Below are 23,305 nucleotides of genomic sequence, written 5' to 3'. Positions count from 1 at the left end.
AGGTAGTCAGTGGTCTGCGGTAGCAAGTTGTACCACTGCTATAGTGAGGAGGAATGTCCAACAGAAACGAGGAGGTGATGAGAGTCAGCGGTCTGCGGATAGCAAGTTGTACCGCTGTCTGAGTGAAGGAATGGAATCCAAGTGGAGGTATCCGGGGAGTCAGTGGTCTGCGTTAGCAAGTTGTACCACTGCTATGTGAGAGGATACTGGAACAGGTGAAACTGTAAACAGGAGTCAGTGGTCTGCCACTAGCAAGTTGTACTACTGAATATATATGTGAGGAGGTGCACGGGGAGAGACTGCAACACAATATATACACGGGCACCTTGACTTTGATCCACAGTAATATGCACAATATAAATGTATAAATGACTGAACAACACTGCCAATATAGAAAGTCTCTTGAAGTAATCCGGCATGAGATAACACAGTCAATGATGGCAGTAGTGTCAGCAGATAGTACACTCCAGAGGAGAACCAACACAGTCAATGATGGCAATAGACTCAGCGGATAGTACACTCCAGAGGAGAACCAACACAGTCCAGCAAGGTATGCAATACACAGCACAGTCAATGGGAAGTATGCATACCGTGGTTCAGGAGAAGGCAGTCAGACAGGAGTGCAGAGATACCTGAAGGGCAGGAGGCCAGCAGGATACAAGTCCCTGGATGGGTGAAGCAGGGGTCTAGCAGGTGCAGCGCACAGGTAGGTAGACCAGCCGGGAACACAGGAAGGCGTGGAGAGCGGATCAGCAGTAGATGGATGAGTAGCGCTGAGAAGTAACAGCAGCGGGTCTCTGCGGGAATACGGAGGTAACCAATAGCAACCAGCAGGTGCAGTAACGATGGGACACCGGAGCAGAGTTGAACTGGAACAGATGATCACGGAGAGTAGCGGGTAGCAATAGTGGCAGCAGACTCAAGGAAACACGGTAGAGTAGACGAGGACTGAAGACTGAAGCGCACAGAGGCAGCGGATAGGAATCAGCTAAACAGTCACGATGAAACACAGACGGGTTGCAGGTTGAAGACTGTAGTGCACGGAGGCAGCGGATAGGAATCAGCTGGCAGTCACGATGATGAAACACAGACGAGTTGCAGGTTGAAGCCTGTAGTGCACGGAGGCAGCGGATAGGAATCAGCTGGCAGTCACAATCATGAACAGGTGAGTGGATGTGGTTGAAGCCTGTAATGCACGGAGGCAGCGGATAGGCATCAGCTAACAGTCCCAATGATACATGGTAGAGTTGAAGTGATTAGAAGACTGTAGTGCACGGAGGCAGCGGATAGGAATCAGCTCACAGTCACGATGATATAGTAGATGGTAGAAGTGGTATGGGAACCACAGTAGCAGAAGTGGTTTGGAAACCACAGAGGTAGAAGTGGTTTGGAAACCACAGGAATCAGCAGGGCTGAATGAACAAGGAAACACAGGAACACCTTCAGAGACTCATGGGGAATGAGACTCCAAGATCAGGCAACGTGGTGTTGACCACAGGTGCTTAATATAGGGAGGTTGCCTGATCTGCCAATTAAGTTAAAGGAACATACACTGAAGGTTTGGAAAGGGCTGCGCATGCGCAGTCCCTCAGGATAGAGGACGTCCACGGTTCCTAATAGTCCGGGAAGAAGCACTCACAGTCCGGTGAGTGACAGTACCCCCCCTTTTAAAGGTGGGCACAGAACGCCTGGAACCGGGCTTGTCCGGATTTTTGGAATAAAACTTCTTCAGAAGGGCAGGAGCATTAAGATCTTCAGCTTTGATCCATGAACGCTCTTCAGGACCAAAGCCCTTCCAATGAACGAGGAAACGGAGGACTCCTCGCGAAATTTTTGCATCCAATACCTCAGTAATCTCGAAATCCTCCTCCTGATGAACTTGAACTGGCTGCGGTGCTGAGGGAGGAGTCGAGAAACGATTGATAATAAGAGGTTTGAGTAAGGACACATGGAAGGCATTGGAAATCCGAAGATTCTTAGGAAGAAGAAGTTTAACACATACTGGATTGATAACTTGAATGATCCTATATGGACCAATAAAACGAGGGGCGAATTTCATAGATGGAACCTTCAAACGAATATTTTTGGTAGATAACCAGACACGATCTCCAATTTTTAGTGGTGGAATAGCCCGCCTCTTCTTATCTGCGAAAGACTTATATTTGTTAGATGTCTTCTTTAAACAGGTTTTGACCTGAGACCAGATATTTTTAAAGGTCTGACAAGCAGTCTCCACAGCAGGAACTTGGGTGGGCGGGAGGGCAGGAAATTCCGGAAAAGACGGATGGTGACCGTAGACCACAAAGAATGGAGTTTTGGATGATGACTCATGGTACATGTTGTTATGGGCGAATTCAGCCCAAGGGAGCAATTCTACCCAGTTGTCTTGGTTGGCTGAAGAGAACATCCTAATAAAAGTCTCAAGATCTTGATTGACTCGTTCCGTTTGTCCGTTAGATTGCGGATGGTAAGACGATGAGAGTGCTAATCGTATGCCCAAGGTTTTACAAAGGGCCCGCCAGAATCTGGAAACGAATTGTACTCCTCTATCTGACACAATCTCAGACGGACATCCATGGATGCGGAAGATTTCTTTAATGAAATGTTCAGCCAGAGTAGACGAGGAAGGTAAACCGGACAGAGGGACGAAATGAGCCATCTTCGAAAATCTGTCTACCACTACCCAAATAGTATTGTGATTCTTACTTGGTGGCAAATCAGTAACGAAATCCATACTAATATGGGTCCAAGGCTTGGACGGAATGGGTAGTGGTCGCAGCAACCCTGCTGGAGTTCTGCGGGAGGATTTGAACTGAGAACATAAATCACAGGAAGCAATAAACTCTTTGACGTCTCTCCTCATTGAAGGCCACCAGTAACTACGAGAGAGAATCTCAAAGGTCTTATGTTCACCGGCGTGTCCAGAAAAACGAGAGGCATGGAACCACGAAAGGATTTTCCTCCTCAGAGTAGGAGGCACGAGGGTCTTCCCAAATGGTAGCATTTTGGTGGATGACGCAGCCAGAGAAATACATTTGGGGTCTAGAATAGCATGGTTGGGAACCTCTTCTACATCAGAGGACGTCACAAAAGCTCGAGATAGAGCGTCAGCTTTCTTGTTCTTAGCAGCTGGTTTGAAGGTTATAATTAATTCAAAACGGGAAAAGAAAAGAGACCATCTTGCTTGACGAGGGTTCAAGCATTGAGCAGATTGCAAATATGACAAGTTCTTATGATCCGTGAAGATCGTCACAGGATGGCGAGCTCCTTCCAACAAGTATCTCCATTCCTCTAATGCAGCTTTGATGGCCAGCAACTCCTTGTCCCCGATAGTATAGTTTTTCTCTGCGGGCAGAAGACCCCGAGAGTAGAAGGCACAAGGATGTAATTTTTGTTGCTCCGAGCGTTGGGAGAGAATAGCTCCTAAGCCCACATTAGAGGCATCTACTTCTAGGAAGAAGGGGAGTGTCACATCAGGTTGTCGCAGAATGGGAGCAGACGAGAAGGACTCTTTGAGGATTTGAAAGGCTTGGAGAGCCTCAGATGACCATTGCTTAGTATTAGCCCCTTTCCGAGTTAAGGCCACAATGGGAGATGCAATGGATGAGAAGTCTTGAATGAAGCGTCTATAGTAATTGGCAAAACCTAAAAAACGCTGGATGGCACGAAGAGTAGTTGGCTGAGGCCAATGTAGTACAGCATTTACTTTGTCTGGATCCATCTTCAGGCCAACTCCGGAAACTATATACCCCAAGAATGGAATCTGGGGTAACTCGAATGAACATTTTTCCAATTTACAGAACAATGAGTTTTTCCGTAGTCTGGAGAGGACCTCTGCCACATGTTGGTGATGAGAAGGCAGGTCCTGTGAGAAGATCAATATGTCGTCCAGGTAGACAACGACACATACATATAATAAGTCCCGAAAGATCTCATTGATGAAACCCTGGAAAACCGCGGGGGCATTACACAGCCCGAAGGGCATTACTAAATATTCGTAATGCCCATCTCTGGTGTTAAACGCGGTCTTCCATTCGTCACCGGAACGGATTCTAATTAAATTGTAGGCACCACGAAGATCCAACTTAGTAAATATCCGAGCTCCCTTGATGCGATCAAATAGCTCAGTGATCAGCGGAATGGGATACCGATTCTTGATAGTAATGGCGTTGAGTCCACGAAAATCTATACAAGGGCGTAATGATCCATCCTTCTTTTTGACGAAGAAGAACCCAGCTCCAGCGGGAGAGGTGGAAGGTCGAATGAACCCACGCTGGAGATTCTCCTGTATGTACTCAGATGTGGCTTGAGTTTCAGGTAACGAGAGAGGATAGACCCGACCCCTGGGAGGAGTCTTGCCAGGTAGAAGGTCGATCGGACAATCCCAAGAACGATGAGGAGGAAGACGTTCAGACTGAGCTTTATCAAACACATCGGCAAATGAAGCATACTGAGGAGGGAGTCCCGGGGAGGACGATGAGATGGAAGATTGCTGTACTTTAAGAGGAATAACTTGAGAGAGACAACGATGGTGACATTCAGGCCCCCAAGACGTAACTTGAGGGGTGCGCCAGTCAATCTGGGGAGAGTGACATTGAAGCCATGGAAGGCCTAAGACAATCGGACTTGTCGTAACAGGAAGAATTAAAAACGAAATTTCTTCATGGTGTAGTACACCAATCTGAAGGGTTACTGGAGACGTACTCTGGGTGATGAGACCATTGATGAGACGTGATCCATCTATAGCCGTCACAGTAATGGGTGTTTTTAAAGTGATCACTGGTAGGGACCATTGATTCACTAGTGATTTAGAAATGAAATTTCCTGCTGCTCCGGAATCAATCAATGCCTGTGACTCAAAGGATTTGGTAGCAAAGGAAATCGTAACATCGAAAGCGCAGACTTTAGATTTCATAGACAATGGAGAGGACTCCAGGGACCCTAACTTCACCTCTCCAGAACTAGTTAGGGCCTGGCATTTCCCGATCTCTTAGGGCAAGAACTGAGCATATGTGTGGAATCAGCACAATAGATACAGAGTCTATTCTTTACTCTTCGTTTCCTCTCTTCTAAAGATAATTTGGAACGTCCTATCTCCATGGGAATCACAGAAGGTGAAACTGGACGAAATTGAGGGTTTAAACGAAGAGGTGCTTTAGCAGAAGTTGTTTTCTCAGATTCTCTTTCACGAAATCTCATGTCTACACGATGGCAAAGAGAGATCAAATCTTCTAGTGACGAAGGAAGCTCTTGGGTAGTCAGTGCATCTTTAATTTTATCGGAGAGCCCCTGCCAGAAGGCGGCAACTAATGCTTCAGTGTTCCACTGAAGTTCAGAGGCTAAGATCCTAAATTGAATGACATACTGTCCTACTGTATGGGAGCCTTGTCGCAAACGAAGAATGCTGGAAGCAGCGGAGGTCACACGACCTGGTTCATCGAACACACTTCGGAACGTGGAAATGAATTTGGCACTATCTTGTAGAATTGGATCGTTTCTTTCCCACAGAGGGGAGGCCCAAGCCAGGGCTTGTCCAGAAAACAATGAGATAAGATAGGCCACTCTGGAACGATGGGTAGAAAAATTTTGAGGTTGGAGTTCAAAATGGACTGAACATTGGTTAAGGAAACCTCTACAAGTTTTGGGGTCCCCGTCATATTTTGACGGAGTAGGCAGGTGAAGCGTAGGAGCTGTAGACACCTGGGATGGCACTGGGGAAACGGAGGAAAGCACAGGAGCTTCAATACTAGCTGTAACAGTCTGTCCAGATGTTCCTTGGGAGGTTAACGATTGGTAACATTGAAGTAACAGCTGTTGGCGAGCATCCTGTTGCTCCACACGGCTGACCAGATGCTGCAGCATCTCTTTAGCAGTAGGTTCCGTATCTGGGTCTGTCATGGCCTGATCTTACTGTCACGGGCACTAGGAGTCTTTACCCAGGGATCACCAGGTGATAGGCTTACCAGAGCAGTATAGGTGGTAATATGGTACTCTGGTAGCAGGGTGATCACGGAACAGGAAATAGCAGATGATGAGATGCTCAGGAAAGTCTATGACTAGCAGCACTGGCAATATGGAGGTAGTAATACACGAGGAACTGTATGGACAAAGGACACGTGAAGGTAGTCAGTGGTCTGCGGTAGCAAGTTGTACCACTGCTATAGTGAGGAGGAATGTCCAACAGAAACGAGGAGGTGATGAGAGTCAGCGGTCTGCGGATAGCAAGTTGTACCGCTGTCTGAGTGAAGGAATGGAATCCAAGTGGAGGTATCCGGGGAGTCAGTGGTCTGCGTTAGCAAGTTGTACCACTGCTATGTGAGAGGATACTGGAACAGGTGAAACTGTAAACAGGAGTCAGTGGTCTGCCACTAGCAAGTTGTACTACTGAATATATATGTGAGGAGGTGCACGGGGAGAGACTGCAACACAATATATACACGGGCACCTTGACTTTGATCCACAGTAATATGCACAATATAAATGTATAAATGACTGAACAACACTGCCAATATAGAAAGTCTCTTGAAGTAATCCGGCATGAGATAACACAGTCAATGATGGCAGTAGTGTCAGCAGATAGTACACTCCAGAGGAGAACCAACACAGTCAATGATGGCAATAGACTCAGCGGATAGTACACTCCAGAGGAGAACCAACACAGTCCAGCAAGGTATGCAATACACAGCACAGTCAATGGGAAGTATGCATACCGTGGTTCAGGAGAAGGCAGTCAGACAGGAGTGCAGAGATACCTGAAGGGCAGGAGGCCAGCAGGATACAAGTCCCTGGATGGGTGAAGCAGGGGTCTAGCAGGTGCAGCGCACAGGTAGGTAGACCAGCCGGGAACACAGGAAGGCGTGGAGAGCGGATCAGCAGTAGATGGATGAGTAGCGCTGAGAAGTAACAGCAGCGGGTCTCTGCGGGAATACGGAGGTAACCAATAGCAACCAGCAGGTGCAGTAACGATGGGACACCGGAGCAGAGTTGAACTGGAACAGATGATCACGGAGAGTAGCGGGTAGCAATAGTGGCAGCAGACTCAAGGAAACACGGTAGAGTAGACGAGGACTGAAGACTGAAGCGCACAGAGGCAGCGGATAGGAATCAGCTAAACAGTCACGATGAAACACAGACGGGTTGCAGGTTGAAGACTGTAGTGCACGGAGGCAGCGGATAGGAATCAGCTGGCAGTCACGATGATGAAACACAGACGAGTTGCAGGTTGAAGCCTGTAGTGCACGGAGGCAGCGGATAGGAATCAGCTGGCAGTCACAATCATGAACAGGTGAGTGGATGTGGTTGAAGCCTGTAATGCACGGAGGCAGCGGATAGGCATCAGCTAACAGTCCCAATGATACATGGTAGAGTTGAAGTGATTAGAAGACTGTAGTGCACGGAGGCAGCGGATAGGAATCAGCTCACAGTCACGATGATATAGTAGATGGTAGAAGTGGTATGGGAACCACAGTAGCAGAAGTGGTTTGGAAACCACAGAGGTAGAAGTGGTTTGGAAACCACAGGAATCAGCAGGGCTGAATGAACAAGGAAACACAGGAACACCTTCAGAGACTCATGGGGAATGAGACTCCAAGATCAGGCAACGTGGTGTTGACCACAGGTGCTTAATATAGGGAGGTTGCCTGATCTGCCAATTAAGTTAAAGGAACATACACTGAAGGTTTGGAAAGGGCTGCGCATGCGCAGTCCCTCAGGATAGAGGACGTCCACGGTTCCTAATAGTCCGGGAAGAAGCACTCACAGTCCGGTGAGTGACACCAACACAGTATCATCCATTACTACCCCCCCCCCCCAACAAAAAAAAAAAATGCAAAAGGGATATACTAGCGCGTGGAGAGACACAGTACACTTGTACTTGCATTTCTTTTTGGAACGCTCTCTAGGAGATCCCAGAAGGAAGGCCCGAAGAACAAGAGCAAGGGGCAATGACGGCACAATTAGCGTCATTCAGCATCAGGTGGCAGGGCCACGATGATGCGATTGGCAATGAAGTGTGTCTTAGAAGCCCTACACACTGTAAAACACAGTGGATTCAGGAGGTTGACCCGCTCTGCAGTATTCCGTCAGGAATCTCCCATACTTTCCATGAGAGCAGGCACGTATGAAAACACTATTAAACGCTGCAATGTTGTTTCATTCAATGGAGTGCAAATACATTAATGCGCTAGTGACCTCCTCTCTCCCTGCGCTCTGCAGGACTATAGAAGGGTTAAATAAGCATCAACATCTGCTTCAATATGGGTGCAGCGTATGGATTAAAGCAAAATGGATAGAGAGCCCCTTGTACTAACAAATGCACTTTTGTTTGCATTATTTTGAACTATAAGCATCAACTCCTTGGCAAACTTTGGAGTTAAATTAAACTATAACTTATTTTACAAAGCCAAAAACATCCCAAAGTGCTACAATCTCAGGGTTGGTACAGTAAGATGGAACGTGTTAAGCAGAGACTTCTAGCAGCCTGTAAACAAACAACATGGATTAAATTCGGGTCTGGGAGGTGGCTGTGGTGGATGGGTCCAAAAGAGCACAGCTGGGAGATGTTCTGCAATATGTTTCAGATCTTAATAATATGAACTGTATAGAGATGATCTAGAGGGTTTATATAGGGCGTTAAGTAATTATGGGGTACAACTTCCCTATAATTAAATACAACGGGCCCGTATCTGACATTTTTGAGCATATAGTGCCCAAAATCACCCTGGGCATGACCAGAACTGGCCCATACACCAGTAGACACAGCCCTGTCTGCTCCGTCTTCATGTGCAAACGACACTTATGATTTCGGGGAGTGACCAGGACCCGGAAGGAGCGTTTGGCCGTAGTCAATTTACAGTAGACTCAAACGCATACAGAATCCAGCTCTGGCCATCTCACAGTTACTTATGTTTCTGCCATATCTCTTGCTCCAGCTACAGGGTTAGTCTAAGTCCTGAACAGTAGTAATGACAGTCTTGTTTGCATGCTATAACATGTGTTTGAAATAAGCAGACATTAAGAACATCCTAATAAATGTAGTTCATGGAAAAAATATAAATGAAAAAAAAACAACATTTCAATATTTTTTTTATCTTTTGCAAATTTATATACCACATAGGATATGGACATATCCTGCAGTGTCTTTTGTGGTAGAGCACAGCAGACCTGCCCCCAAATTCAACAGTGCGCGTATCTTTAGATCCGTTCCTTGTTGAATTCAGAGTACGCAGAAACGATTTACATGTTTGTTAAAACAAACGCAGGTTGCGTTTGATGAATCAGACCCGAACTCCCTAACAAAAAGAAAGTAGACGATTGAATAAGGCTTCGAATTTCCGATAACACAGACACACAACGGGTTAATTTCAGGGTGTAATAGCAGCAACAATTGTCACCAATGTTAAATACAACAGATTGCAGAACACAGAAAGCATTATTCATCGTCTTGAAAAATATCCTCACTGTAATCTAATACAACACTTTTTATTTACCCAATCCCATTCTTTAATTTGTTCCAAAATCTGTGTTCTGTTAAGAAAATGTTTTTGTTACTCGGAAGGCACTGCTCGGTACACGCGCTTCGTTTTCTGTATACAGTATATGTTCTTGAGTTATGAGGGTGAATTATGATGTGTTTTGTGGGAGTTGGCAAAATATCAACAGGCAGAAAGGATCTCAGAGCAACTCTACTGATTTCAAAAACATTCCCAAGTTTATGAAGACTGACCTAACGGGGATTAGCTGATCACAGTCCCTTCAGCCCGGTTTTTGCATGCTAATGGGCAATGAAAACTTAGATTATAGGAAAGACTTTAATATGTTTGTACGTTGTGAGGCGGCCTTTGTGTGGCCTCAAGCAATAGTCATGACGGTGCGGCCAATCGTTTCAGAGGGAGTCAGTGACGTCATCACCCTGTTTGTGTTGCGGCGGATTAAAGTAGTGATAAAGGATCATCATTTGTGACATCACAATATTAGTTCCACCCAAATATGGCTGACATTTGGGGCTAGATTTACTAAGCTGCGGGTTTGAAAAAGTGGGGATGTTGCCTATAGCAACCAATCAGATTCTAGCTGTCATTTTGTAGAAGGTACTAAATAAATGAAAGCTGGAATCTGATTGGTTGCTATAGGCAACATCCCCACTTTCTCAAACCCGCAGCTTAGTAAATCTAGCCCTTGGTCTTTAAATGATACAAAACTGAAGCATCCCAACTGTAACACTGTATACGGCCTATTTAACCTTTGTTTTAAGCTTTGCGAATTTGAGGTCTGTATTTATAGCAACAAAACATGTAAAAGGCCCAGTTGCTCCTGCTGTGCCTCTCCCACCTCCTCACAACAGTTTCATATTGACTCTGTAGTCCTGCCCAAGAGATCTTATTGGAGAACCCAATAGCACATGCTCAGGACTATGTTGTGACTACTGCCCAGGAAGCACGAGGGAAAAAGGGACAAATAAGTAATGAAACTCGGGGTTGTTGTTAGAACTTGTGACCTTGATAATATTGGTGTTTTTGTGCCTTTGCTGGTTTTTGGTTAAAAATATATTACTTGATACATGTGGGGTTTTTTATGTTTGTGCTATCAGAAAATGGGCTTTATTCACAGTTTTCCATTTTTATGGTAAGGATTATCCAAATTGTCATTTCTCTGCTATCTGCATAAAGTTCTCTGTTGGCCCATTCCTATTGAAAATAAGTGATTATAGCCAAAAGTGCTATTAATGTGTATAGGGTACTGTACATTATAAGGTATTAGAAGTCACTGTCACTGCAGGATAAGGTCATGGGAATCTGAGATGACTTCTAATAAGGCTTTGTCCTTGGCCGTCTGCTCTTCTCTCTCTACATCACCTCTCTCTGAGAACTTATTCAATCATTTGGCGTCTAATATCACCTCTATGCTGATGACACGCGCATCTATCTCTCCTCCCCTGACCGCTCTCCCGCCTTCCTACCCCAGGTATCCAGCTGTCTCTCGGCCGTAACTACCTGGATGTCACAGTGCTTCCCCAAACTCAACATCTCCAAATCATTATCTTTTCTCCCACCACTCTTGCTGTCCCTCCCAATATCTCCTCTCTCTCCTGTCACCCAAGCTCGCTGCCTTGGAGTCACCCTCGGCCCTCAGCTTTACTCTTCATATCCAGTACCTCACCAAATCCTGCCACTTCCTCCTCTATAATATCCCGAAAATCCGTCCCTTACTTTCTCAGGAAGCAACCAAAATTCTGGTCCGTTCACTCATAATTTCTCGAGGTACATAGCTACCCGGCCACCCCGCTCCGCTTCTGACCTCCGCCTCAATTCACCTCTCATTACCTCTTCCTATGCTCGCCTCCAAGACTTCTGCCGTGCTGCCCCTAATCTTTGGATCTCCCTACCCTGTCTCACTTGACTTTCCCCCAACCTTCAGTCCTTCAAATGCTCACTCAAAAATCACCTTTTCAAGCTCGCCTATCCAGGCCCGGCGCTCCCATGAGACAAGGTTAGGCACTTGCCTAGGGCGCCGGGCTCTGGAGGGCGCCTGGAGGGCGCCACAGAACTGGAAATTAATTTTAAAACTGTGCGGCGACCGCTGACCATACCTGTCACGGCCGCCGCACAGCATTCAGATGCACGGGGAGGGGGGAAGAGGCTATTGCTCACCACCGCCGCCTCTCTGCTCCGTCTCCTCCCCTCCACTCACTAGTGTCAGTGAGTGGAGGGGAGGAGACGGAGCAGAGAGGCGGCGGTGGTGAGACAAGGTAAGAAAAGACGGGGTGAGGGGGGAGGAGGGAGCAGATTTTTGCGGGGGGGGGGAGAGGGCGCCGATTTTGCCTAGGGCGCCATGGACCCTAGCACCGGCCCTGCGCCTATCCTACCACCTCCTAACCATCTTATCCATCACCTCCTCTTCCTTCGCCTGCCATCTCCATTTTCTCCCAGCTGGTCCTACTGTCTCTCACCACCCCTCCCTCTAGAATGTAAGTTCTCATGGGCATTGTCCTCTCTACCTATTGTCCCACCTCTGTCCACTGTCTGACTTTCTTGTACATCCTGTCATGTATTTTGCTGCACTCTGTGTGAGTCCCCATAGCATTACTCACACTCATCTGTGCTACTTATGTGTATTACCTCATCTATTTGTTACTTGCTTCTGTATCCGGCGCTACGGAATCTGTGGCGCCTTATAAATAAATAAATAATAATAACAATGTATAAGTAGGGTATTCTTTATAATGCACAGGTTTTCCTAATGTATACTGAACTGGTGACATCAGAAGTCACCCATTATACGTGTATTATTTACAAGAGATTTTACAGACACCAGCATCACTTGTGTGGTATAAAGACGTAAAGCATTAGAGATGTTTTGTATTTGCGGATCAGAGGCTGAAAGCTTTGCTAGCCCGGAGGGTAAATTAGGGAACAGAAACAGAACTTTACTAGGTGAGACGAAAAGTAAAACTGAGGTTTAAATATAACACAAATGTCACGCACAATATAAGGTAACCAATTAACGGATCTGTGTGTCAGAGGGAAATACAAATCTTGCTTTATTGGCTGCTTAAAATGAGTGACGGAAATGACACCGCTTACATGTGTTCCAAGGGGGCAAATCATACGGTACGAGAATCCCAGGAGGGTAAACGTAAAATCGCTCCATTAAAAAGGCTCTACAGAGGTTGTATAACTGCAAGTCTTAGCATTCCCTTAAAAAGGCTCTAGAGACTCTGGCCCCAACTGTCCCTAACCGTATGATTTTGCAGAGAGAGAATTTAAATGCCGCTTTGGGGATATTGCTAGTTAACATTCGGCTCAAAACATCCGCAGCTATAAGAAGAACTCTGCTCCTGGAAATAATTTTTTACAGGAACTTGTTGCTTGAGCTGTTTGCATACCGCCAAACTGCCCCGATTTCAGCAGGACAGTCCCGCTTAGCGACAGGGGTGGGGCACACATGAACGCGGGTAGCGTTTTATCCAAAAGTGAGTTTCAGGGTCGATCGGACGAAGTTTTACTTTACTTTTACCTATCCCTAACGAAACCCAACAAATATCGAGCAGGGGCTTGATGAATAGGGCAATACACCCATTTTGTCATATAAACAGACAAATTCTCAGTTTAGAATAAGGGTGGGCTTAATAGCCCCTCTACTTCACCTCCCTTTGCTCACTCACTGAAGGTTCTATTCTGTTGGGCTGTGACGGTGGTGCCAGGCAGGCGCTTTTTCCATCTTCTAGCGTTCACAGTGCCCGTCTGACGCCACCCTGAGTATAACCATGAGTTATAGGTTTCCATGTAAAGATGGGGGCTCCGAATTCTCTAGACTCTGTAATGTTTCCTTATCTCTCACAGGCAGAGAGGGAGCTCTGGGAGGACATTGGGAATGGGGTATAATTTATCCCCCGCTACGATGAATATGAGAAGTCAGGAGTCTGAGAATTCCTGACATGCATTTGGAAACAAAAGTTTTCGATTATCCTCCAGTCAACGTACACACGAGAGCCCTGATGAAACAGACGCAGCCCCTTTATCTGTCTAACACTATTAGGTTGAATAAGGTTACCTCCTCCCCCTCTCTATTTTGTTTAATAAATGGTCATAATTGGGAAATATTGCAAAACTGTAATGACGCAGCCGGAGACGGGGCCCAGCTGGATTCCCAGTTATCCCGACCATCTGGGTCATCTTATGAGCTGAAATGATAACAAAAATATTAAGAGGAGGTTAAATGATCCATTACGTGGTATTTATGTAGCACAGCGTGTGGACACTGGGAAAGAAAAGGTGTTTAATATCCAGGGTGCCGAAAATCCCCTCTCAATGATTTCACAATCTAAGTTTTGTTTTGAAAAATTAAATCAGCTCTGTATCTCCAGACCGTTCAGGATGGTTACAATTTCTTACGAAATTGGGACATACAGAGCTGTTATTCTATTATTTTATAGTGAGAACATGTTTCACAGTTTTGTACAATTAGTTTTATTTATATCAAACACTGCCCCACTGAAGCTTACAATTTAATTCCTGTACTATAGGACACAAACTCACATACCAGGGTTACTTTAGTCAAAAGCCAGTGACCCTACAACTATATCTGTGGAGTTAGGAGGATACACCGGAGCACCAGGAGGAAACTCATCATCATCATCAACAATATTTATTTATATAGCGCCAGCAAATTCCGTAGCGCTTTACAATTGGGAACAAACATTAATGAGACAATACTGGGTAATACATACAGACAGAGAGGTAAGAGAACCTTGCTCGCAAGCTTACAATCTATGGGACAATGGGAGTTTGAAACACAAGGACATGTGCTATATCATATTGCACACTGGACCAGCTAGAATGCAAAGGTAAAAAGTATTTAGTGGGCTGTATGTTCAGTCACATATCTCTGTTGGTCAGAGGGTTGTTGTCTTGTGTTATCTGTGTAGAGGGTGGTAATAGGGTAACATAGGTAGATTAAGAGGGTGCTAGAGGAATATTAGAAGTTTGTCTGAAGAGTTGGGTTTTCAGAGAACGCTTGAAGGTTTGAAGACTAGAGGAAAGTCTTACTGTGCGAGGGAGGGAATTCCACAAAGTGGGTGCAGCCCTGAAAAAAGTCCTGTAGCCGGGAATGGGAGGATGAGAAGAGAGTGGAAGAGAGACGTAGATCTTGTGCAGAACGGAGGTGTCGAGTTGGGAGATATTTTGAGGCAAGTGAGGAGATGTATGTCGGTGCCATTTTGTTGATAGCCTTGTATGTTAGTAGAAGAATTTTATATTGGATTCGTTGAAATACAGGCAGCCAATGTAGAGACTGACAGAGTGGCTCAGCAGAGGAAGAACGGTTTGAAAAGAAAATCAATCTAGCCGCTGCGTGTATTTTTAGAGTCATTACTTGATGTACGCACAAATGGATTTGATGTTTACACCCCATAAGAGCTTGAGGAGACTGGGGGGTTACTCTACAGAGTTGGAGATTTTCTTACACTGCCTATCGCAGCTATATAGAAAATATTCAGCTGCACAACTTATCCATAAAAGGAGTGATGCTCAGCTTCCCGGTGGCTGGCGGTGGCAGGAGGAGTCTTCCCGCTCGCCAGGCCAGTCAGGGGCGGATTGAATGTTCGTGCTAATTAAAAAAAAATCTAACAAAAAATAAAAAAATATCTGTATTTAACAAAAAAAGGAAAAATCCTGTTATGGAGGTAGCAATAAGAGAAGAGCGGCAGTACTAGGCTTTGCATGGAGAAGTTACCACCAGTGATAACTGCGAATAAATAGGGAGAAATTATTAATCCAGCAAAAATGGACTTAGGGCTTATCTCCCTTCAGTAGCACTTCAGCAGATGCGTTTTTTCAAGTACAGTGTAAACCGTACTGGCCCAATTCCGGATAAGTCTCCTTGTCTCCCGGAAAAGCAAGTAGTTCTCCCCCATCCTGGCCACCTGCTAGTCAAGTGGGCTCCATGATGCAAGTTTCGCAGAGAATCGCTTGACTTTGACCCCGCCCCCTGCTGCAGAATGACATGATTGGCCGCATCCCGCCCCCTTCCGTCCTCACATTTCACCCCCCCTCCCTTCTCCGGGATCTCCCGGAGGTGAAGAGTGAAAGGTTGGTAAGTATGATGTAAACAAAAACACACAAAATTAACAGATGTAATAGACAGTACCTGCCTCCCCTTAATTTAAGACATAAATTAGGATAAACAGAGCAGTATGTGAGAAAAAACCCCATTTATGCCTAACTGTGCTAAATCAAGGCATTTCTTGATACATATTCCCTGCATGAGGTGCACTTGAGGCAGCCATTTTGTGTGCTGAACAAATGTACACGAGAATGTAGCTTCTCAATCATATACTTGCCAACTTTTCCTTGTTGTCTTCAGGGAGATCCCGGGGGAGGTGGGTGTGCGGGGACAGGGCTTGGCGAATCACATCAGTTTGGCCCTGCCCCCTAAACGATTGTCACAATTTGGCCAAATACAGCAGGGGGCGGGTCTAAGATGACATGATATTTGTGTAATTAAGCCCCCCGCCAGTTATCTATTGCGGGGGCAAGAACCGGGAGGTTCCCCTGCTCTCCCAGGAGGTCTCCCAGAAATGCGGGAGTCTCCCGGACATTCCAGAAGAGTAGGCAACTATGCGTTAAAGAAAAGCAGCTAATGAATCTCTAGAGACTGAAGTGTCTTTTACATTTCTGTCTCCATTACTGAAGTCATGTTGTCTTACCTGTCAGTCTATGATTAATTATTGGTCTCCATGAAAATGGCCACCTCCATAGGCATCAATACATGGACATAGGACACAATTTCTGAACTGTGTCATCATGCTACAGATGGCGAAGCCAACCACGTCTTGTACTGGCTCAGCATCAGGGAGAATGCCAGACTCTTCAGGGAGTGAGGGAGATCACCCCTATTTCAGGGAGTCTCCCTGACATTCGGGGAGAGTTGGGAAGTATGTACTAAATTAATCCATCTATTGCCATTATGCAGGTTATATATTCTTGTTTTCTTTAGAAAAATAAACTGTCAAACTTTAAATTTTAGTCCATTTGATGATGATGATGATGAATCCATTCATCTTTTTCCTACATTTCCTGCTTTAGCCCAGGATTAAAAGCAACAGTTTCATATGGTTTGCAAAAATTCATGAACACAAACACTGCAACCAGCAGTCAGTATTCAGAGTCTAGTGGTGAGCGACATTGTGCGCAGTTCTAGAGACTTGCACCAACGGGGAATTCTGAGCGTCCGACAAAGCTAGGGCATTAATCACTGTAAATCTAGAATCTGATTGGTTGCTATGAGCAACACCTCCACTTTTCCTTTTTAGAAGTTTTTAGTAGATCTACCCTTAGGACATATGGTTTCTCTAGTATCTGGGTTCTATTAGTCCTTAGTTTACCTGTTAAACGTCAGTTTAACAGCAGCGTCAGAGGACTTACAGCAGAAATGTAATATGGGACACGTCTCCTGACCTCTTCATCGCTTAACTTGGCCAATAAACAAAGAGGTGTACGCCGGGCCAGAAACATTATTTAATATAATGTGTTTAATTAGTTATTTATAACCACACAGTTGGAGATGAATGTCTCCCAGGAGAATACAATTAGAGCACGACGGCGTTGGAACATTGGCTCTGGAAAACATGTGTGTGTTACCTCGTGATTTGTGATGTAATATTATGCGTCCTATAAATATTCATAGACAGGTAGTAAAAACAAATAAATTATCATATAAAATGCAGTTTCAACTACTCCAATGGAAAAGAAAGCAAGAGGGAGTAAATGTACTGCATCTAGAATAATGTTTAAACAAAACCCCCAATAATTTACTGCTCTGGGCTGGACGTCCTGCGGTAGTTAAGGGGCGTGATTTACTGAATGTCTGGGGATTATGAGGAATAAAAACAATGAAAAAAACGTTAATTGCACATTTGTCTTCCAGGGAATGGGGTAAAAGTCACTTATTAACAGGCTAATTAATGGTAAGCCTAAATTGGTCAAAAGATTGTAAATTATGACCTTGTAGAAAATAAATTCGGAAATACAAAAGACAACTGAATTCTACTTCATCCCCGCCAAAATAAAAATACAAATTGACCTTTAGAAGAAAAGAAAGGTAAGACATAAAAGGGATAGATTTTAAAACGCACTAAAAAGGAAAAGTTGAGGTATTGCCCATAGCAACCAATCAGATTCTAGCTATCATGTTCTAGGATGTATTAGCTGGATGATAGCTTGTATCTGATTGGCTGCTATGGGCAACACCTCCATTTTTCCTTTTTAAAAGGTTTGATAAATCTACCCCAATCCACTTCACTAATATAGCTCACTTGCTTGATAAAGATGGGGTTCTCTAGGAAAATCTGACCCTTTGTGAACTCCCCAGGAACTAACACTAAGTGGGTGTGTTTTTTAATGAATGAGGGGCGGGGTTTGTTCAGATCAGGGGTTGGGTTTATCAGATCTAGGGGAGGGGTTATTATGTTATAATTTGGCATATAGAAATGTTGGGAGGTATCATTATCACCATTTATTTATATAGCGCCACTGATTCCGCAGCGCTGTACAGAGAACTCACTCACATCAGTCCCTGCCCCATTGGAGCTTACAGTCTAAATTCCCCAATACACACACACACACAGAGAGAGACTAGGGTAAATTTTTGATAGCAGCCAATTAACCTACTAGTATGTTTTTTTGGACTGTGCGAGGAAACCGGAGCACCCAGAGAATATGTATTTAGCCGGGTAATTAGTATATCTTCTTTCTGGTTCTGAAACAAATCCTTATTGTACCATTCAAATACTCATCATTTCCCCATTAACAGATAGAGAAAAGCCAGAAATATTAGGTTCTTTTGCAGAGAGAAAAGGGCGTCTGCACATAGTCAATGTACAGTAAGCGCACACAGCAGCATCTGATGCAAGTTTTGGGCATCTATAAGGTACGTGATTTTCTGTTGTATCGGTTGCTCCAGCTACAGGTCAGGTCAGCTGTGTATACATGTTAGGACAATCAGGAGAAACTGTAAAAATGCATTTTATGTACAGCAGACATTAATAACATCCTAATAAATGTATTTTACGGCCGGAGAGGAAACTTTTTTTTTCTTTTTTTAAATGTTTTGTACATTAATGAGTGTATTATTAACCACACTTGGCAGCTTTGGAGATCTCCCAGATGCAGCTGCATCTTGGGTGTGTGGCCATGCAGATTGTGTCATCCTAGCCACGCCCCCTGTCAAACTACACCAATGTTAGCCAATTACAGCAGGGGGTGGGGCCAGGATGACACAATTACCCCCCCCGCCAACAACCACACTTCACCATGTAAGAGGGCAGGAATTGGGAGGTTGCCCTGCTTTCCCGGGAGAACTCCCCAAAAATTCGGGAGCCTCCCAGACATTCCGTGAGATTAGGCAACTATGTTATTAACAGGTGACAATAATAGTTTATTTTTATTTTCCACTGTTGTGACTTTATATTCCACATATGTATTGTACGTATCTTGCAGTGTCTTGTGTCTCTCTGCTGTATATGGAGAATGTACCTAGACCTGAATTCAACATGAGACATTTTTTCAGATCTGCTCCTTGTGTAATACAGACATACGTATGCCTGATTTACATGTGTTTTAAAAAATAAACTTTCATTAGGGCAAAAAAAGGTTTCTCCTGGACAAAACCATGTTACAATGCAAGGGGTGCAAATTAGTGTATTATTTTGCACATAAGTTAAATACTGACTGTTTGTTCTTGCAGCACACAAATACTGGATAGCTTTATTTTCAAACTGAAATTTAAAGTTGATCTAGGACATGCCCTACCACAACTATAAATCTGTCCCCATATTTTTAATTTACCTCCCCCTCCAATGCAACATGGTTTCGCCAAGGTGCAAAGTTACTCATTATTTTTGCTTTACTTTCCTTAATGAATTAGGCCCAATATGTTGGATTTGCGTGCCTTAATCATTCAGTCCCTGTACGTATGTTTGTATTTCCTTTCCCTGATTACACTTTTCAAAACATGGATAATGAAATTGTTCCCGCGTTTATGCACCTTTAGTTTTTCTAAGTGTATAAGTAATAGCGCCACCTATGGATCGAGGTCAGCACTACAGCTCCCAGTCAGGTGACCATGTACAGCTGATTTACGGCAGCATAAAACACCCATTCATCACTATCACATGTAGGAATAATTTCTTTGAATAAATAAATGTTTTCGCCCTCTTTTCGCTCAGTGCCCCACGAGTGTAGTGGTAACCCCAGAACCCCCACGGTCACCTTATACCAGCTGCCGCTTCTCAGGACAAGAGAGGTGTGGATGGAATGTGGCGTTTCAATGGATTATCACTGTCCAATAAGGAGCCAAATTTGCTACACATTCCCGCACTATTAGGTTTAAATTTCCCACCTATTCCTAGACGCCAGAAGACCACAGATCCTTTGCGTTACTGCTGGGAGACAGCTGTACGAGTTCCCCCCCCCTGGGGTGTACTTGCTGTAAGTGCTTTAATTTTATTAGGTTAGTTCCATTTTATGTCAATTGTTTTGCAGCATTTGTTCGCAGTTCGTCAATTTTTTTTGACTGTATTATACATATTTAAAATTGTCGCTGAGGTGGTTGTGGCTGTTTCTTGAGTAAATTCACACAGAGAGAACAATACAGCCTATGACAGGTCACTACAAAAAGAAGGAAATCTTGACTTTCATCCCTTAAAGCTTAATTTCAGAACTGCATCTAATTTCAGCAGAAAAATGGCAACAACTGTCCTGATCCCTCGGTGGGATCTTGGATCTCTGGGGAGGATCTCTCAAATAAATGGGCAGAGCATTGGCAACAATTGGTGGGATTGCGCAGAAAGCGAGTGTGTATGGCCAGATTTGGGGCAGAGGTTATTGTGTCCCATTTGTGCTTTTGTAAATGTTGGAAGGTATGTGTTGACTTTATGAAGCAATAAAAAGTCAAGTCAAATTCAGTAATAAAGTCAGCAGGTGGGCTGAGCGGTGCAGGCAAATGCAGGTGTACGAGTACGTGCCCACTGCCAAACTTACTGTGGTTCCATTTCGGCAACTTGCAACAGCGTTCATATGCATTGTCTGTGCTAAGTGAGAGGCTGCATTCTCAGTGATGTCACTGGCTCCTAGTGAATGGATAGGCTGCATTCTCAGTGATGTCACTGGTTCCTAGTGAAGGGATAGGCTGTATTCTCAGTGATGTCACTGGCTCCTAGTGACTGGATAGGCTGCATTCTCAGTGATGTCACTGGTTCCTAGTGGATGGATAGGCTGTATTCTCAGTGATGTCACTGGCTCCTAGTGATTGGATAGGCTGCATTCTCAGTGATGTCACTGGTTCCTAGTGAAGGGATAGGCTGCATTCTCAGTGATTTCACTGGTTCCTAGTGACTGGATAGGCTGCATTCTCAGTGATGTCACTGGTTCCTAGTGAATGGATAGGCTGCATTCTCAGTGATGTCACTGGTTCCTAGTGACTGGATAGGCTGCATTCTCAGTGATGTCACTGGTTCCTAGTGAATGAATAGGCTGCACTCTCAGTGATGTCACTGGCTCCTAGTGAATGAATAGGCTGCACTCTCAGTGATGTCATTGGCTCCTAGCGATTGGATAGGCTGCATTCTCAGTGACGTCACTGGTTCCTAATGAATGGATAGGCTGCATTCTCAGTGATGTCACTGGCTCCTAGTGAATGAATAGCCTGCACTCTCAGTGATGTCATTGGCTCCTAGTGATTGGATAGGCTGCATTCTCAGTGATGTCACTGGTTCCTATTGAACGGATAGGCTGCATTCTCAGTGATGTCACTGGTTCCTAGTGAATGGATAGGCTGCATTCTCAGTGATGTCACTGGTTCCTAGAGTATTAATAGGCTGCATTCTCAGTGATGTCACTGGTTCCTAGTGAATGGATAGGCTGCATTCTCAGTGATGTCACTGGTTCCTAGTGAATGGATAGGCTGCATTCTCAGTGATGTCACTGGTTCCTAGTGAATGGATAGGCTGCATTCTCAGTGATGTCACTAGTTCCTAGTGAATTGATAGGCTGCATTCTCAGTGATGTCATTGGTTCCTAGTGAATGGATAGGCTGCATTCTCAGTGATGTCACTGGCTCCTAGTGAATGTATAGGTTGCATTCTCAGTGATGTCATTGGTTCCTAGTGAATGGATAGGCTGCGCTCTCAGTGATGTCACTGGTTCCTAGTGATTGGATAGGCTGCATTCTCAGTGATGTCACTGGTTCCTAGTGAAAAGATAGGCTGCATTCTCAGTGATGTCACTGGCTCCTAGTGATTGAATAGGCTGCATTATCAATGATGTCACTAGTTCCTAGAGTATTAGCAGGCTGCATTCTGATAAATATTAGTTTGGCATATAACATGGCTGCCTCTACTGTGTGCACTTTAATAATAGATTTTCAGACAGGGCTGTGAGAAGAACCGGAGCAGCCCAGGGAAACCCAGCTGCGTGGAACAACCCCCTGGGGCTATGGATAGATAAGGAGAAGTTTAGTAAAATGGAACTAGTAGATGGTAAGGTCGCTTTAATACAAACAGGAGAAGAAATGGAAAGGGTGAAATTATGATTTGTTTCTAAGCAGACGATTGACGGTTTCTTGTGACCTTTGCAGGAACTTCCCATGTGCTGGGGGATTTACCACAGCTCAGAGCTATCGTAGAACACACATCTGCACTTTCAGAATAACCATCTCCTGCCCCCATACAGTATGTATGATCCTCTACTGAGCACATGTTTATTGCTACACTGAAAGATAGGGATCAGAGAGTATTATGTTCTACTTTGTTGAGGTTCACAAGATGTCAACACACGAAGCCAAACTGACAGAGATGCCCCAAAGTCACTGCAGATCTATGTAACCTGTAGCAGCTTTGTTTCAATGTGGAAAGCATTCTTCTGCAGAATATGCATACATTGTGGTAGGAACAAATTCCTTTTTAATTCATGTAATCATTCCACATGTTCTGCCATACTCCGCTATCATGATGTCAAAATGAAGACAAACTGTCCAGATATGTACAACCTATAATCTACCCCCTATCCTCCAACCTATATTAATACAATTATTTGAATACACAGGTGCATTTGACACCACAATTTTCACATATCAGTAGTATCACATCACTACTCTGTGCTGCTGGGGACCCTGCTCCTTCCACTACATAACTCTCAGTCTGTGGCTTCCTGCTGCCTCCATTCCCCTCCTCACATCATGTCACTGCCCCTGTCACATGCAGCCCTGTCCTCACTGACAAGTCACTCATCTCCTGATATACTCTGTGCTGCTGGAGGACCCTGCTCCTTCCACTATATAACTCTCAGTCTGTGGCTTCCTGCTGCCTCTATTCCCCTCCTCACATCATGTCACTGCCCCTGTCACATGCAGCCGTGTCCTCACTGACAAGTCACTCATCTCCTGATATACTCTGTGCTGCTGGAGGACCCTGCTCCTTCCACTATATAACTCTCAGTCTGTGGCTTCCTGCTACCAACTGACTCCAGCAGAGCTTCTCAGGCTTTCTTACTAAAGCTGAACATGGGGCAGGCCTTTCATGGAGAAGCTGTATGTTTCCAGCAGAGCTTCTTCCTATAGGGATTTCAATACTGGTATTTCATTTTTTTAATGGTATATTAACTACATCACAACCGGATAATCCTTTCAATTATAAATTCACACCGGGCAACCAGGTCACTTCTGCAGTTGGCATCGCGGAGGACGCCTACTCAGTGAAAAGACATCTTGAAACATTTTTGCCATGTGGAACTTTTTATAACCAGGCAAAAAA

At 44.7% G+C, this 23,305-nt stretch overlaps 2 protein-coding genes across 5 annotated transcripts in view; one reads left to right on the top strand and one right to left on the bottom strand.

The window, feature by feature from the left end:
* JAK1 (Janus kinase 1) overlaps positions 1–18,147 on the top strand; it is a 342,069-nt gene extending 323,922 nt beyond the window's left edge. For all 4 annotated transcript variants that reach the window (XR_012678453.1, XR_012678451.1, XR_012678452.1 and 1 more), the window contains one exon: positions 18,136–18,147. The gene's annotated coding sequence lies outside the window, so the exon portion shown is untranslated. The remainder of the gene's footprint in view (positions 1–18,135) is intronic.
* Positions 1–23,305, bottom strand: part of ROR1 (receptor tyrosine kinase like orphan receptor 1) — a 213,448-nt gene that overhangs the window by 54,904 nt on the left and 135,239 nt on the right. The gene's annotated exons all lie outside the window — the stretch shown is intronic.

Source organism: Mixophyes fleayi, chromosome 8 (assembly GCF_038048845.1).
Source record: "Mixophyes fleayi isolate aMixFle1 chromosome 8, aMixFle1.hap1, whole genome shotgun sequence".
Lineage (NCBI taxonomy): Eukaryota > Metazoa > Chordata > Amphibia > Anura > Limnodynastidae > Mixophyes > Mixophyes fleayi.
This window is presented reverse-complemented; position numbering and strand designations above follow the sequence as displayed.